Raw genomic sequence first — 19,144 nt, forward strand, 5'->3', positions numbered from 1 at the left:
ATCCTAGTTAAGGACGCCAAAGGTCAGAGTTAGTTAGGAGCTTTATTTTGGGTTTAGTTCGTTTTAACTAATCGAATGATAATATTAATTAACCTCCCTTTTCCCCGCTTGCTACTATAGAGTGCCCCGGCGTGTGCAAGGGCCGATGCGCGCTGCACTCCCGCCAGAACGTGTGCAACAGGGCGTGCATCACGTGCTGCTCACACTGCAAGTGCGTGCCCCCGGGGACGGCGGGCAACAGGCACGCCTGCGGCACGTGCTACACCAGCTGGCTCACCCACAGGAACCAGACCAAGTGCCCTTGAAAAAAAAAAACACGCGTTTTTTTTTTTTTTTTTGAACTTTTTATGTGTTGCTGCTAGCTAGCCTGTCGTGTGCACGCGAGGGGGAAGAACCGGTGTTGTAATTTTGTATTTTGAAGCTACTTCGCTTGTGTCAGAGAGATTTGCTTCCGTTCTGTCCTTGTGAGCTGTGTAGTGTCATCATCGTGGACTGAGATCTGGTGTAGTTTGTTACTTCTTTAATTATTATTTCGCTCCCGTTGCTCTCTCGCTCCGTTCCAAAATATACACTTCAAAAAAACTTGACCGAGGCATAAAAGATTTGAAGGGATAGATAATATATATTTAACCAACATTTCTTCTTTATCCACCTTCATCTACTTTGACCCAATAATCAGTAATAAGGGTGTTTCAAATTTATAATTTTTGTGGGCTGTGATTTTTTTTAATCGTTTCAACCTTGTGAAGTTTATTTTACCCCCCTTAAAATTCACAATTTGTATACATATATGTTATAACCCATAATTTTTTGTCCATTTTCTTCTAGATCCGATGACCAATTGGCACATTTAAAAATTGAAATTTCATGCGACTCGCAATTTTTGGTCTATTTTAAGTTGTTTGGATTTAATAATAATTTATGAATTTTATGGCTAATCCTCAAATTTTGGTTCATTTCTATCTACTATGACTCGATGAGCATTAATTGGTGTACTTGAAGTTTGAAGATTTTGACCCAATAAAAATTAAGTTTTTTTTTTTTCTATAAACTATGACTTTCATGGGCTATTTGCCCATTTTCATCATCTTCAACCCAATGATCATAAATTGACATATATCAAGTTGCGTTAATCAACGATTTTGGTTTGTTTTAATTCTATGAAAATTGAGTATCCTTTTCTCAAAATTTATAATTTTCATGAGCTATATAACTCATAAATTTTTATATCTTTTTTATTTTCTTAGACCTAAAAATAATTAGTTTGAGCATGCCAGATTTTTAACTTCTATGGGTCACAATCCATTTTTTGTCATTTTGATCTCATGAAAAGTAATTTTTTTTCTCAAAATTCACGATTTTCATATGTTATACCCCATAATTTTTTGTCCATTTTTATTTATGTCGATTCAATTATCATTAATTGAAGTACTTAAAATTTACAATATTTATAGTTTATAGCTCTCAATTTTTTACTTGTTCGGACCCGTTAGCAAATAGTTTTCTAGAACTTAAAATTCACGATTTCATGAACTATATAATCCACGATTTTCGCCATTTTATAACTGTTTTGACTCATTAGCTAGTAATTTTACAGATGTCAAAATTCTTAATTTCATGAATTATAACCCATATTTTTTATCATTTTAACTTATTTAAAAATAATTTCACAAGATTCAAAACTCACTACTTCATGAGCTATTACCAACAATTTGACCATTTATTCATTCCGACCATTGGTAAATAAATTCATAGAATAAAAATTCATAATTTAATGAATTACCCACGTTTTTTGACAAATAATTTCACGAAATCCAAAATTCAAGTTTTCATGAGTTATAACTTATGACTTTAATCTATTTTTAGTCATTTCAATCAATTAATAAATAATTTTACGTAGTCTAAAATCCATGACTTTGTTAGCTATAACTCACTATTTTTCGTTGTTGCTAGTCGTCCCAATCCATTGGCAATTAATTTTACAGAGAAAAAAATTCTTAGTTTCATGAGACATAACCTATGATTTTTTTATCATTTTTAGTCCTTTCGATCAATTGGAAAATATAATTCATACTTTAAATATTCACGATTGCATGAGCTATTATACATATTTTGGCCATTTTTATTCATCTTAACCTATTAGCAAGTAAATTTGCAGAGCCAAAAATTCACGATTTCATAAGCTATATTCATGAGTTATGACCCACGCTTGGCTATTTTTATTCAATTCGACTCATCGAGAAATAGTTTTACAGAGTCCAAAATTCAAGATTTCATGAACTATTACATATTATTTTTGGTTATTTTTCTTAATTTTAATCTATCGGCAAATAATTTCACATAATCCAAAATTCAAGTTTTCATGAGTTATAACTTATGACTTTTATCTATTTTTAGTCATTTCAATCAATTAACAAATAATTTTACGAAGTCTAAAATCCATAACTTTGTTAGCTATAACTCACTATTTTTCGTTGTTGCTAGTCGTCCCAATCCATTGGCAATTAATTTTACAGAGAAAAAAAATTCTTAGCTTCATGAGACATAACCTAAGATTTTTTTATCATTTTTAGTCCTTTCGATCAATTGGAAAATATAATTCATACTTTAAATATTCACGATTGCATGAGCTATTATACATATTTTGGCCATTTTTATTCATCTTAACCTATTAGCAAGTAAATTTGCAGAGCCAAAAATTCACGATTTTATAAGCTATATTCATGAGTTATGACCCACGCTTGGCTATTTTTATTCAATTCGACTCATCGAGAAATAGTTTTACAGAGTCCAAAATTCAAGATTTCATGAACTATTACATATTATTTTTGGTTATTTTTCTTAATTTTAATCTATCGGCAAATAATTTCACATAATCCAAAATTTATGATTTGATGATTAACCCATAATTTTTGGTCAATTTTTATTGTTTCCTCCCATTGGCAAATAATTTCATGAAACCCAAAATCCACAATTTAACAACTTATTACTCATGATTTTAGGCCATTTTTAATTGTTCTGACTCATTAACAAATAATTTTGTAGAGGCCAAAATTTACAATTTCATGACCTATACTCCATGTTCTTTGGCTATTTTTAATTATTTTGACTCATTCGAAAATAATTTTACAGAGTCTAAAATTCATGATTTTATGAACTATTATCAATGTGATGTGCCTTGTCTACCTCTTTTTCTTCCCCTGCTAAGCCTTAATCAAGACTGGGGGTTGGTTATTTGGAATCCATTGGATTAAGAGTAACGAATCTTTCACATCGTCAAGTTAACATTACACTTCTGACGATCATCATCCCCACAGAGTATGCATTCAATTTGCATCACTCCCAATTTGTCACGTTAACACCACACCTCTGACAAACTCACTTATCAATCCTCATCAATAGGATGATAAGTCCCCAAAGTTGCTCCAATCGCAACACAAATCCTGTCCTACATATTATTTTTGGTTATTTTTCTTAATTTTAATCTATCGGCAAATAATTTCACATAATCCAAAATTTATGATTTGATGATTAACCCATAATTTTTGGTCAATTTTTATTGTTTCCTCCCATTGGCAAATAATTTCATGAAACCCAAAATCCACAATTTAACAACTTATTACTCATGATTTTAGGCCATTTTTAATTGTTCTGACTCATTAACAAATAATTTTGTAGAGGCCAAAATTTACAATTTCATGACCTATACTCCATGTTCTTTGGCTATTTTTAATTATTTTGACTCATTCGAAAATAATTTTACAGAGTCTAAAATTCATGATTTTATGAACTATTATCAATGATTTTAACCATTTTTATTCATTGCGACCTATTGGTAAATAAGTTCACAAAGTCGAAAATTCATGATTTCATGAGCTATATCCTCTGATTTTTGTCTATTTTAGTTGTTTCTACTCATTGGTAAATGATTTCGCGAAATCTAAAATTCACAATTTTATGAGTTATGACCAACAATTTTGATAATTTTAGTCATTTATACCCATTGAAAAATAAATTTGAAGTATGATTGGAAAAGGTTAAAATGAAAGCAATGATCTAAAAAAATCATGGACTACTTTGCTATTTTCTCAATGTTGCAGTTTCATTGAAGTTTAAGGCTAAAAAAATTATCTCAAAATATTTGTTGGTATCACATAAAATATACTAGCCATATGTGTAGGCTATCTAAAAATTACTACAGATAACGTATCCCTATTAAACACCGATGATGGAAGTTACAATCTGACGACTTTCAGAAGATTACAATTTGAAGACCTTCATGTAGATCGATGAAGGTTACAATCTGACGACATTCACAATAACTGATGAAAGCTCTAATCAACAACCTTCACAATCAACATCAGGAGTTACAATCTGACGATTCTCATATTTTCAAGGAGCTAAGACGAAGGTTACAAGATGATGATCTTTGCAACACTCTAGCAAAAGAGACTATAAATTGACGGTCTCTTCAAATCAAGACGCAGAGCTCACCTCTGTGTCTCAAACTCAAAACGTAGAGGTCCTCCCTGCGTTACAACCTCAAAACGCAGAGGTCCTCCCTGTGTTGTAACATCAAAACGCAGAGGTCATCCTTGTGTTACAATATCAAAACGCAGGGTTCATCCCCAGCGTTCAAGTCCAGACGCAAAGCTCGTGGCCGCGTTCCCAGAACAAAACGTACGGGTCGGACCTGCGTTGCAACATCAAAACGCACGGGTCGGACCCATGTTGCAACATCAAAACGCACGGGTCGGACCCGCGTTACAACATCAAAACGCATGGGTCGGACTTGCGTTGCAACATCAAAACACAGCGCGATCTGTGCGTTCTCAGCCATCAAAATAGGCCCAACTCTGCGTTTCAAGTCTAAAACACAGAGTTCGAGCCCAGAACGCTATTATCTGTGTTTGACTCATTCAAACGGTTCCAATAACTGTTTCCCACAATCTGATGGGATCACAACTCCACCTAGGAGTGATTTAAGGGTGGCGATTACACCCCTTAAACTATTAAATGGTTTCAAAACCGTTTTCCACGAAATGGGGTTGGTTACACCCCTTTAAGGAGAGATTTTAGGGGGCGGTTACACCCCTTAAACCCCTACAAATATGGGTAAACTCAACTGAGTTCGGACTCTTCGGCTTGGCAGCAAAGAAGAGATCTTTGGCTGACTTTTTGGGATCTTCGATCTGGAATCTTGGAGATCAAAACTGCACAAAGGAGAGATCGACATTCATCCTTTGGAACAGTTCTTGGAGCTTTCATCTTTGGCTTATTAGCCGACTTTCGGTTCAAATTAACTCTGTTACAGAGTTTAAACTCGCTCTGAGTTCCTAAACTCATTAAGAGTTAATTTCAAACTTGCCATGCAAGTTCATCGTTCTAGCAAAAGAAGACGTTCGGATCATCAACGGAGAGCAAACTCGACGCGAGCATTCAAGGGAGACACTCTATCGCCACTGTGAAGAACCCAGACTTAAACAAAGGGGAGGATCTCCGTCGATTCTCTTCTCTTTTGTAATCAGAAATTTAAATTGTAATCGAGATTAAGAGAGTTGTAAACAATCTTTTTCTAAGCAATTAGAGAGAATAAAATCAAATACGATTCTTTCATCATTTTCTTATTACAAATTTTCCAACAAACAATATGTATATGAAATTTATAGCTGATGGCTCAAATTTTGGTTACTATCATCATTGTAAGTTGTCCAATACAATGTTGAAAATTCAATGCTTTAGTAATTTTATTGATAGATAAGAGATTAAATGGAAAACGAGGAAGATATAGCACAGAAAAAAGTGGAAGAGTATTAGTATTAGCAGATTCAACACCCTCCACATGTGTGGTGGATCCATTAGCCAATACTACTAAAGAAAAGGAGGTGGTAGGTGTATAGGAGGATAATATACCTTGATTCCCGGTCATATGATCAGTTGCTCCTGAATCTATAAAATGATGATGTAAGGCAAGCAGTGGGTTTACTTGTCTGGGCAAGCGTAGCCGTAGTAAGAGAGAATTGGGTATTCTTCACTTGCTGAAATAACTGGAGCTGAAATCGCTCAAACTAGCGACGATTGTCTTCATCCATAGGACTCTCCTGTGTAGCCACATGTGCACTCTGGGGTTGTTTTCCTTGTAGCTGAGAACAATAAAATTTCATGTGACCCGGTTCCTTACAATATTGACAATAGATAGAGGGACCATATGAACCGTCCATTGCAGCTCTTCGTGAACTATCACTTCGTCCACCACGTGCTCCAAAGCGTCCTCCACATCTACCAAAGTGACCTCCACCACGTCCACCAGCTCGACTAGTTGTCTGTCTACTCTGTGTGGCGAGAGCAGACCTGTTTGCAGACTCTGCGATAGTACTTTCTGACAAAGCTGGCACGGCTGATCTTAAAAAGTAATACATCTCTGCTAAAGATTGTATAGCAGAGCTCCCAATAATTTGTGGCCTGGCTGAATTGTAAAACTATAGAAGAGAACCAAGAAAGGTGAATATCATCAGTTGATCTAATTGATCTTGCATATTTTGAATATCCCCTTGTTTGCGGGAAAAATGCAAAAATTTTGAGAAATAAATTTGTATTAATCTCATTAACTGACTTAGGAAAAGAATGCATACAATTTCTCAAAGTAATCACTCTCTAACCAACTTAGAAAAAGAAATTACAATCTTCTTGATCCGTTTCCCAGTTTACAAAAGAAAGAAGGAATCGACGAAGATCCTTCCCTTTATTTAAAACTGGGTTCTTCTTGATGGCGATGAGAGCTTGAATCTTGTATTTCATTGACGATCCGAGCACCTCGCTTCGTGGAATTTTATCTTCTCCTCTTGAGTTAGCATCTTGGAAGAACTTACAAAGCAAGTTTAGAACTCTGAACGAGTTTAAGAACTCTGCGAAAGAGTTAATTTCAGAAAGGAGATTAATCCCTTTTTAGCCGATCTCCTAGATCTTCAACCAAAAACGGTTCAAATGACAGGCAAGAGCTCCAATAAAAGCCAACCAAAGTCAACTCAAAGATGATCCAAAAAGGATCTTTGTTCAGTTGACTTCTCAGCTATTTATAGTGTCACGCCCCGCTTCCCAAAATACCAGAGAATCGGGACGCGAGCAAGCCCGCGACGTATTAAACTGAGAAGAGATAAGTGCTAGACCCCGTCTTCTCAATCTAATACGCTAAGCGTCAAGAAATACAAACGAAGGCACAGGTCCCCGATCACAGTAATGAGAATATAATAAACAATTCAGAACCAAAAGATACATATCACAACTGAAATGATCATCCAGACATAATATTCAGGCCAAACATGCCCTTATACAAAAACTATCTGAATGAAATACTGGAGAATATAAAAATACAATGATCAGGCGGAAAATGAAATGCGACGAAAATAAACTGAAAGGAATAACTGAGCTTCAACTCTTCTTCTACTTCGTCTACAAGACACTCCTGCTGAGAATACTCGGCTCTGGCGCATCTCCAAGCTGAACCTGTTCTTCTTCTAACGTCAGGTGCATGGTGCACGGCAAGACCCGACCCCACAAAACAAAAAGAGCGAACAAAAACCCAATGCGAAAACGAAATAACAACAGAAATGATAAAGAAACATGCAACGGAAATCCAATAAAATCAATCAAGTAACAAGACGATCATGCAGCTAGCGATCAGAAATCATCCAAGTCACAAGGTTGTACAATAGATGGAATTAATACTTAAAAATCTACAACAAGAGACGTAGTACGTCGAGCGAAATAATCCAAACAAGGAAACCCTCATGTATATACCATATGTCTCAAATTGTAGATAATTAAATATTGACCCCGATCTATGTATGAAGAGAAAACAACTAGCCATCCTATCACAACTCACTGGTCACTATCTCACACAGAGTCAAAGTTCACTTTATCGGATATCTGGTTAACAACCACATCTCACTAGTACCTCAGACCCGCCCCAGTGCGAAACGATTCACTGGTGCGTGCCTGGAAATAATCAATAATCACAATACCACTGCTCCTCAGACCCACCCCAGTGCGAAACGATTCACTGGTGCGAGCCTGGAAATAAACAACAACATATCCGATAACATGAACCAAGACTTTCCCATCCCAAGTCCAAGTCAACAACTCATATCTCACGGGTCACTATGGTCAAGCAATACTCGCGATTCTCAACTATAACAATGTATAAATGCAATGAATACTATGTAACAGTGTCATGAATCATTAACAGGAAACGTGAACAACTACTAATAACAGTGCAAGATGGAACTACAACTATCAAATAAATATACATGAAATATCGAATTTCCAATCATCATGCTCATAAATTCATTAATTCAAAGATAAATCCTTTTAATTTATTTCTCATAAATTATTGAAAAATAATCTTTAAAATATTATTATTATTATTTATTCTGTATGAACAGTAACTATTTTTTTTAATTATTTCTATCTCATAAATTTTATCCAATTTTCCAAAATATAAACTTGTCATTTTAAATTCATCAATTCACAAGTAATTCCACACATAATTATCACATGAAATAACTATTCAACATTATTAATTAATCAAAAATAATTTTAACACGAGACAAGTGAGGGGATTCTTGCCTTGGGGTTTCGTTGGGATGTCTCGGCTCCGACGGGCTCGCTGATGGCTAGAATGTGGCGGTTCTGCAGCTGGATATGCGTTGGCATTTCGTCGAACACGTGGTGTGCGACGACACTAAGGTGGCGAATCTGATCGGATCTGAATGGCGGATGATGAGGTCGGTGTCATGGGGAGGCAACGGGCGAGGGAAATGCGACGTCGGATCTGGGAAGGGTCTGAACGACGCGGGGCAGCGGGTCGACGGGATCTCGGCGGCGACGTTCGGCTCAGAGCTTAGCGACGAGGGCTGCAGGGGGTGAGTGAGCTGGGCGAGGCGGAGCTTGCTGGTGGCAAAGAGGGGGCTGTTCTTCCACTAGTTGTATGTTGGCATATGATCAACCAGGTGGCGTGCGTCAGCACTGAGGTGAGCGAATCTGATCGGATCTGAACGGCGCGGCGACGGCTCGGCTCTGGGCTAAGACAGAGGGGACGACGAGGTGCTACAGGGCGTCGTTGATGTCGACGTGGTCGGAGCTCGGAGGGCTGGTCGGAGATGATGGCCGGAGGCGATTGAGCTCAGGCGGTCGTCGACGAGGGGAGGTGGTGCAGAGGAGATGCGGAGGCGGGTGGAGAGGATCCAAGGGGTGGTTGGCGGTCTGCGGATCCAGCGGCAGGCGGATCTGGGCTGCTCGTCGTGGTCGGTGCTGGTGGAGGTGGCCGACAGCGGTGGTGGGACGGCCAGGGGGCTGGAGTGAGGCGGACATGTGGTGGCATCGTGAGGGGAGCTAGATGCCTTGGCGGTGAAGGGGCGCCTCGACGTGGTCGACAAAGCGTTGCGGGCTGGTGGTCGAGCGTGGGCGCGTCGTCGGAGCTCATCAGGCGATGACTGGTGGTGGTCCGATGGCGGTGTCGAGGCTGAGTGGAGGTGGACGAACGGGTCGGTGCTGGAATCAGGTCAGACGAGCAGGGCGGCGTCGACGGGCAGATCGAAAGGAAGACCGGCGGTCAGCGCCGGAGAGGAGAGGGGAAGGCGGTGGTCGCGGCGTTGCCAGGTCAGGACGAATCTCAGCGTCGTTCGAGTGAGCTGGGCGATGCGACGCACACGTTGGAGGTCTGGCGGCCAAGGCGTTCGGGTCGGATGAAGGAGAGGCGGTGCACGGTGTCATGGCTGGCTCCGGAGGTGAAGGTGGTGTCGACGGTGGTGGTTGCGTTCGAAGAGAGATGCGACAGGAGAAGAGAGAGAGGTGGAGGAGGAAGATGTACAGTGTGGCGCCGGGCGTTCTCAGTGACACAGAGGAGAGAGCTATGTAGATGTTTATAGTGTAATTAACTAATATAATTAATATGTAATAGTAATTAGAGGTTAGGGTTAGCGTTACTTAATTAACAAAAATAATCAAAATAAAATAGTTAGCGGGTATTAAAAAATTAAAGCTAATAAGCAAATAATTATCCTGCAAATAAGAAAACGTAACATGTTGACTAATACAATAAGTATAATACGAAATTAGTCGAAATATACCCAATATTGGTATATATTAAACAAGAATAATTATAATAAAAAATATATTTACTTATATTAATAATCAAATAATTATGGATGAATTACGGTACACAGTAAAATGTACTATTATACAATACGGAACATGATAATGATGTAAGCAATAAAAATAGATCACAATAAATTACAGCCAAAAACATGTAATTATAATACGCATGTATTCAATATGAGACATAATTTGGTAATAATAATTAATAAGACAATATATTTATTGAAAAAAATATACATAATATTACCGATAACATAATAAATTAATTCGCAGAAATTTTTTTACCATACAAATAAAATTATATAAACTATCAATTATTTAAATAAATATATATAATCAGATTTTAAATCATAGAAAATTATAGAAAATCGAGAAAAATACAAAGGCTCGGAGGAGAGGGCAGAGCCGTTGTCGGAGTTGAGGGAGAGAAGAAGAGGATGAGGAGGTCGGTGGTGGGTTCTTTTGAGGGGAGAGAAAATAGAAGAGAGAAGAGAGCTGGTGATGGTGATGGCGGCGTGAAAAACGAGGTGGAGGTGGTGATGTTCACGTGAAAGAGAGAGAGAGGAGAGCCTATACATAGGGTAGGCTAGGGTTTTCTTTAGCTGGCTATTTTAGAGGGAGAGAGAGAGAGACATGTACGTGATTGGAGGGTTGGTTTAGGAAGAAAATCAAAAAGATGGGGAGTGATTAGGGGATTGATTGGGGAGTTTATGGAAAGAATTCAAAAGAGAGAATATTAAGAGGAGAGAAAAAGATAATGAGAAAATATGAATAATTAGGGAAAATTCTTATGAAAAAATAAACACTAACAATAATAAAATTAACAATAATACAACAATATTAATTTATAATTAACAAAATCAATAATTAAATATAAAATTAGGTTTTTAAATCATAGAAAATTCTAAAAAAATCGAGAAAATACAAATACTCTTTTGAAAATAATAATTTAATATTTTAAAATACCAAAAAATTATTTTAAGTAGTATCGAAAATCCATGGTCCTTACATATAGGGTTTAAGGGGTGTAACTGATCCATTAATTCACTCCATAATAGGGGCTTAATAGCCCTAATATATAGAAAAAACGATTTTGAAACCGTTCAAATCGTGTTTGAAACAAACAAACGTGAAGTTCTCATTTTGGAGCGAGCCTCGCATTCAACTTTGTGAAACACGGAGGTGATCCTCACGGTTTGGAGTTAAAACACGGGGATGACCCTCGTATTTTTGAATTGAAACGTGGGGGTGGCCGTTGCATTTTGGAACTAAAACGCGGGGATGTCCCTCACGTTTTGGAATTGGAACGTGGGAATGACCCTCACATTTTGGAGTTAAAACGCGGGGATGACCCTCGTGTTTTGGAGATAAAACGCGGGGATGACCCTCACGTTTTGGAATTGGAACATGAGGGGTGACCCTCACGTTTTTTTGAATTGGAATGCGGGGGTGACCCTTGCGTTTTGGAATTGGAATGCGGTGGTGGACCCTCGCATTTTGAGTTGGAACGCGGGGGTGGACACTTGTATTTTGCTTTGAAGAGATTGTTAATTGTAATTTTTTTCGAATTTTGTAAGGATCGTCAACTTGTAATCATTGCATTTGGATTTTTAAAGTATGAGAATCGTCAAATTGTAACTCTCGTCTGTTGTTGAGAAAGTCGTCATATTGTAACTTTCATCGTCAGAATCAGCTATCTGTAGTAATTTTTTGATAACCTACACCCCTGTAAAGGGAAAAATCTATCTCAACTCCTCTGTGAGGCGATTGAAGTTACCATAATGTTCCTCAAAGGTCTAACTATATTCATCCATCCTGCTTCGAAATAACTCATGAATGGCATCATACGCTTGATTGGCTTATCCCCGGCCTGTGTATAATTGTTTCAAAAACTTTCACACTTATTTCACTGTATTACAGTGAATTACTAGCTGAAGAACTATGGTTATATGCTATTCCAAATTTAATGAAGTAGACTAATGTCATCCTGTTTCCAAGAGATAGTAACTGGTATAGGAGGGTCATTTGTAAGATGATGATCCTTTCCTCATCCTGAAATATAAACTCGAACTAGTTGCTTCCAAAGCAGGTAATTAGACCCATTTAATTTTTGGTCAGTGATCATGCTAAAGAGCACCTCCTTGTGGGACTTCATCTTATCAGACTTACTGGAGGACGCCATACTAGTAATCTCCCAAAAAATTAACCTCACTCAACAACTACCTTTTGAATACAATAACAAATGATCCTTTTTTGAAGGATGTAGGCTGTCTAAAAATCGCTGCAGATAGTTGATCCTTATTAGTGTGAAGATGGAGAAGAAAGATGGTAGGCTCCAGAATCTTTATATCTTCAAAAACCAAATATAAGGATTACAAGCTGACGATCCTTGTAGAACTTCAGAAAAGAGATTACAATTGACGATCTCTTCAAGCCCAAACGCGATCCTCACGTTTCAACAATAAAAATGCGGAGGTCATTCCCATATTTCAATAACAAAACACGGAGGTCATTCCTGCATTTTTAAAATCAAAATACGGCGGTTATTCCTACGTTTCAACAACAAACGCGGATGTCATTCCCGCGTTCCAACAACAAAACACGGAGGTCACATTCCTGTGTTTCAACAGCCAAACACTAGGCTCACCCTCACCTTTTGAAGCTAGAACACGGATGTCATGTTTGACCATTTCAAATCACTTGAACGGTTTTCCATTTAATTAGGCAATTACGCCCCTATTATGGAGAAAATTATGGGGGCGGTTACACCATATAAACCCTCATTAAGGAGTGATTTAAGGGGTCGATTACATCCATTTAATGGGGGCTATTAAGCCCCTATTAAGGAGCAATTTAAGGGGGTCGGTTACACTCATTTAATAGGGCCATTAAGCCCCCATTAAAGAGTAATTTAAGGGGTCGGTTACACCCCTTAAACTCCTATAAATAACTGGTTTTACAGCTAGAAGGGGGGGGGGCAATCTTGATGAACCCTTAGAGTATTTTGTGAAGGCTTTTTGTTGAAGCTTTGGAGCTTTTCGACCTTGGCTTTTGAACCGAGTTTCGGTTAAAGAATTGAAGATCAGTTATTCTCTGATTTTGATTAAAAGGATCATTTTCCTTTCTAAAATTAACTCTTTTATAGAGTTATTAAACTCGTTCAGAGTTCTTAATCCTTCTAGAGTTTTAAACTTGCCTCGTAAGTTTTTCCCAACGTCACATCTAGGATTGAGCACGGTTCGGTCCAAACTGAAAAAACCGACCGAACCGATCCGAGCAGACCCGAAAAAATCGGTTTTATGAGTAGGACGGTTCGAGTCGGTTTGAAAACTTTTTTAACCCGAACCGACCCGAACCGACCGAATATAGTGTAATACCACCCATTGTGATCTTAAACCCTACCCGCCCCGCCCCCAAAGAGTTAAAGACTCAAACCCTAAACTCATTTTCGGAATCATTATGGGTTGAAAATAATATCATTATATCAGTGTTTAATGCTTCATAATCTCCTACTTTGTTGAATATCATTATATCAGTGTTTAATGCTTCATAATCTCCTACTTTGTTGATATCTTTTTTTTCTTTAACACGGTTTGTTGTTTGATAAGAAGTTTGATGAAGTTAGAACCGAACAAACCGATCCGAACCGAACCGAACCGACTTGCAACAGTTCGGTTCGGTTTTGAATTATAGACGGTTTGGTTCGGTGGTTCAAATTTTGGTAAAAACCAAACTGAATCGACCGTTGCACACCCCTAGTCACATCAAGAGGAATAGGCTAACATTCCATGAAGTGAAGTGTTCGGATCGTCAACAGGAACCAAGATTCAAACTCCCATCGCTACCAAGAAGAACCCAGGTTTAAACAAAGGGAATGATCTCCGTCGATTCATTCTCTCTTTAGTAAATTGGGAAACCAATAAGAGAAATTGTAATTTCTTTTTCTAAGTCAGTTAGAGAGAGATTACTGTGAGAGATTGTATTCATTCTTTTTCTAAGCCAGTTAGGGAGATTAATACTAAATTTGTTCTCATTTTTCTCACAATTTTTTAACAAACAAAAGATGGCGACTCCACTTGGGGATTAGCTTTTTCACTGATGAAGAAGTAGTGGCACAATTCGACACCAAGCTCGTTGGAACAACGGTCAAAGCTCTAACCGTGGAGTTCGATCAAGCCAAGTACGAAGAGTTTCTTTCTGTGGACCTCTTGCCTGGTTTTGAAGATCAGGATCAGGAACTAAGATGCTTCCTTCTAGCTGTCTGATGCCCCCTCTCTCATGGTTGCCTATTGGGCCTCTCCTTTCGAGGATGGACATTTTACTACAAGTCTCTTCCGGATCCCTTAGCCCCAAGACTATGCGCAAGATACGCAACGTCTCCAAGGAGATTTCTTCTTTTGACTCACCAAAGGAATGTCTCTCTGTTAGATGTTGTTGTTCATACAGTCTATCTACAAAAGAAGGAGACTCAGCTCCAACTAAACTCAACAATTGAGTTAGAGGCCTTACACACGTACCTAAACAATTGAGTTAGAGGCCTTACACACGTACCTAAACAATTGAGTTAGAGGCCCATTAACATGACTAACTTGATCACTACAGATTGTGATATCACTGTAAAAGCCTTAAATCAGGCTAAGAAGAATGCTGCTCGACAAAAGAGAATGTTTCTATGACGATCATAACTCCGAGATATCCGATCCTCCAACCAACTCAAACTTCGTGTTTGTGAGCATCAATGCGACCCTGAGATCCACGTTTCTGCTTTAGAATACGAGCCTCATATTTATGTGCCCAAACATGACCCTCGCAAAAACCAGGCTAAACGCAACCCTCAATGGTGCATTATACAGACAAAACGCGGACCTCGAGTCGGCGTTGAACGCAGACCTCGAGTTGGCGTTGAATGCGAACCTGAGCTTCGTGTTACTCAATCAAAATACGAACCTTGTGTTTATAAGGGGGTTGCACGCGTTACTCTCAAATACGACCCTCACATTTAGTTGCTCAAATGCGACCCTCGCATTCAGTTTCCCAAATAACAGATTTGGGCCCAAGTAATAAAACCCAATACAGGAGTTGATGTATACCGTGGACCTTCGAGGCACTGCCCCGAACCCCGCCAGGGGGTCGTCTACTCCCCCCGGACCCCCCAAACTAGGGGCGCGCCACCCCCTGGACCTCCGACTCACTGATCGGGCAGCGAGACCCCGTATTGGGTTATTCGTAAAGCGACTAGACTGATGGGCGGACATAAGAAGTCTACGGATTCAAGGCATCTCAACAAAATCCATGTTTATCAAGAATCAGTCCTATCCAATCATAGACTGGGAGTTCCAATTCAAACCTCATGTTCAGTGAGCAACTCTTTTCGAGTCTCTACAATAGATTTGAGAAAGTTCATATTGAGAGAAAGACTAATGTAACAAGTCGTTCGTTCATACCAATGTGAACGACTGATTTCTACGATCCTCTCAGGATGTCAATGCTGCTCACATGCGGCCAAACCGTCAGTGTTCGACAGATTAACAAACGTTACTTTGCCCAACAAATAACGACATTTGCACAGGAAGAAGACTTCAGAGGATGAATACCTTGGAGTTACTTCCAATATGATCGGTAGAGGGAGGTCATCAATCTCTAGCTCCAAAGAGTCTCCTGGTTTGAAAGAGATCCCGAGTGAGTCTAATGGATACTATCAACGCACTCGGACTCGAAAGGGAATTATATCCCTTGTCGATTATCGGAGATTAGCTAAAGAAATTAACTCTGATGATGAACGTTCAACCATCACAGAGTCTCAATCCTCTAGCTCTTTCATAGAACATGATGTTGGACCCTAGAGGGGGGGGTGGTGGGTGATTATGGTCTTAAGGCAATAATAATGCAATAAAAATTAAAGGCAAGCAATCACCACAAATTTAAATGCTGAATAAAAGAAAGGTTGAGATAGAAATCGTTATCCAAATGACGCACGATGTGTTCACGAGGTTCGGCTCTCTAGCCTACGTCCCCGCTCCCCACTCTCGAGGAGAATCCACTACACAACCCGGTTTGGAAGCCGGAACTTCTTCTACACAACGATCTCCGCGAGATCTCACACCAACACAGTTGATCTCCACGAGATCTCACACCAACACAGTTAATCTCCATGAGATCACCACACTATCAGCAGTAACAAAAGAAGAGCTCTCTCTATACAGTAGTCCTATGTCAAGAAGAGAGATTGCACTTGAAGCTTTGGGTGTGGGATGTGTAGATGCAAAAACAGGGAATTGAGGATTTGAAAGTTGAAGCTTTTAAACACAAGAATTAACCATAATAAATTTTCTCTTGCAAAGTTGTTCTTAAATAAATGGGGTAGTTGGATATATATAGGGAGTTGAAAGAAGAAGCCAAAAACCCTTGTAAAAGGACCAAAAAGCCATAAACAAACAAAACAGAAAACTAGCCGTTACTGTGCAACGACTCTCTGATGAGTCAACTTATGGGTCGACTTATGAGTCGACTTATATGAGTCGACTCAGCAGAAGAAAAATCACAACTCCACTGCACTTCGTGAGTCGACTCATGAGTCGACTAAACATGCACAGATCTGAAGTGCACAGAAAAACTCACCTTTAAACCATATTTAAAAATATTAAATAAATTTCAAAAATTATAAAATTTGGGGAATAGTTTATAAACGTATAATTGAGCATGTTCCAAAAGAAAGTTTCCAAATATGATTCCCCATTTGTGAAATCTCTTAGTTTTGAAAAAAACATGTAAAACGTGTACATAAATTTCTTAGTTTTGGAACAAATGAGTTAAACAAAGATTTGAAACATTTTCAAATGATTTTATAGACTTAAATAAAATATGTTTTAAGTCTATAAACTGATATCTCAGTATTTTGTCAAAATCACATTAAAACCCAAATGTGTGTGTGTTATATCCCAATAGCTTCAAATAAAATCTACAACTACTTGCTTACATTCTAGCACTAGAGAGAAAAGAAAAGTAGCAAATATCCTCACATAGAATTACATTTCTTTGAGTCTCGATATTGCTTTGAGTTGATGAAGCTTCCACTTCTATATGTTGTTCTTGATTAACATTTGCTTCATCACATTGCCTCCACCTCCTATAGATATTGACGTCGTAGCTCATATTCCATCCAATCCTCCATGTATGGTACTAACAAGCTTGATATTCATATTAACTACAATATCATCCAACAAGAAATTAGTACCGATAATGGTGGTTGTAAATCATCATCAAAACAAAAGGGCTAACATTCTCCCCTTTTTGATGATGACAACCAACCATTATACTTGAGCGAAATAAATATAGCTTATAGATATGTGCTCCCCCTATCTATGAGCTCCCCCTTACTATGTGCACAAGTGAGGAGATTTCTCTCCCCCTTTGTCACCATCAAAAAGGGAAATATGAAATGAGAAACATACTTAAATACATAAAATGTACCTCAAGTGTTGGCCTCACCGTGTCACCTTCCTCAAATGTTTGGATTTACGACCCCTACCGGCATTACTACCAACCCACTCCTCTTGGAATCAGCCCCGGTCCTCCCACAGACTCCTCTTCGCAATTTGTATGTGCTTAAGCATGTTATAAAAATGAGGCATATACTATGTAACCAAGCAAACAAACAAGCAAAGGAAAATTTTCAAATAATGCATAGGTCCAAACTATTTCTTATGCGACAAAAATCTTCTTCACTAAGAGGCTTGGTAAAGATGTCTGCTAATTGAGATTTAGTATCAATATGAATATGGGATACATCTTTCCGCTCCACATGGTTACGCAAGAAATGATGGCGTACATCAATATGCTTGGTTCTTGAGTGCAAACGGAATTTTTAGAAATGTTTATAGCACTAGTGTTATCACAAAAAAATTTTGTATTTTGAAAATGCAAATCATAATCAACTAAACTTTGTCTCATCCATAAAAGTTAGGCACAACATAAGCCGACAGCAATATATTCCGCTTTCGTAGTGGACATGGCAACACAATTTTGTTTCTTAGAAGCCCAAGAGACAAGGGAGTTACCTAAAAATTAACATGTACCACTCGTACTCTTGCGATCTACCTTACAACCGGCAAAGTCGGCATCACAAAAACCATAAAGATCAAAAGAGGTGCTTTTAGGATAAAATAAACCAAGATCAATTGTTCCATTGACATATTTGATAATTCTTTTAACCGTAGGTGCTTTTAGGATAAAATAAACCAAGATCAATTGTTCCATTGACATATTTGATAATTCTTTTAACCGTAATCAAATGAGATATTTTAGGAGACGCTTGAAAACATGCACATGCACACACACTAAACATGATATCGGATCTACTAGCGGTAATGTAAAAAGACTACCTATCATACCTCGGTATAGTTTTTGGTCTACATCCTCACCACTATCATCCGCATCAAGCTTGATACTTGTACTCATAGGAGTTGGTGCATACTTAGAGGTCTCCAATCCAAACTTCTACACCAATTCTCTAGCATACTTGTTTTGTGAAACAAGAATCTCATCCTTAGTTTGCTTGACTTGGAACCCGAGAAAGAATGTGAGCTCTCCTATCATGCTCATCTCAAAGTGATCTTGCATAACTTTAGAAAATTCTTTGCATAAAGTTTTATTAGTAGCACCAAAAATGATATCATCAACATATATTTGAACTAAAATAAAATTATTTTTCTTTTTTCTTACAAAAAGTGTGTTATCAATCTTTCCTTTAGAAAAACCATTTTCAATAAGAAAACTAGAGAGGCGAGCATACCAAGCTCTAGGAGCTTGTTTTAACCCATATAAAGTTTTTTAACCCGGTAAACATGATTAGGAAATGAATGATCCACAAAATCGGGGGGTTGCTCAACATAAACTTCCTCTTCTATAAAACCATTTAAAAAGGCACTTTTAACATCTATTTGAAATAATTTGAAATTCTTAAAGCTTGCAAAAGCCAAGAACATTCTAA

This window comes from Asparagus officinalis, chromosome 3, assembly GCF_001876935.1.
Source record: "Asparagus officinalis chromosome 3, Aspof.V1, whole genome shotgun sequence".
In the NCBI taxonomy this organism is placed as follows: Eukaryota; Viridiplantae; Streptophyta; class Magnoliopsida; order Asparagales; family Asparagaceae; genus Asparagus; species Asparagus officinalis.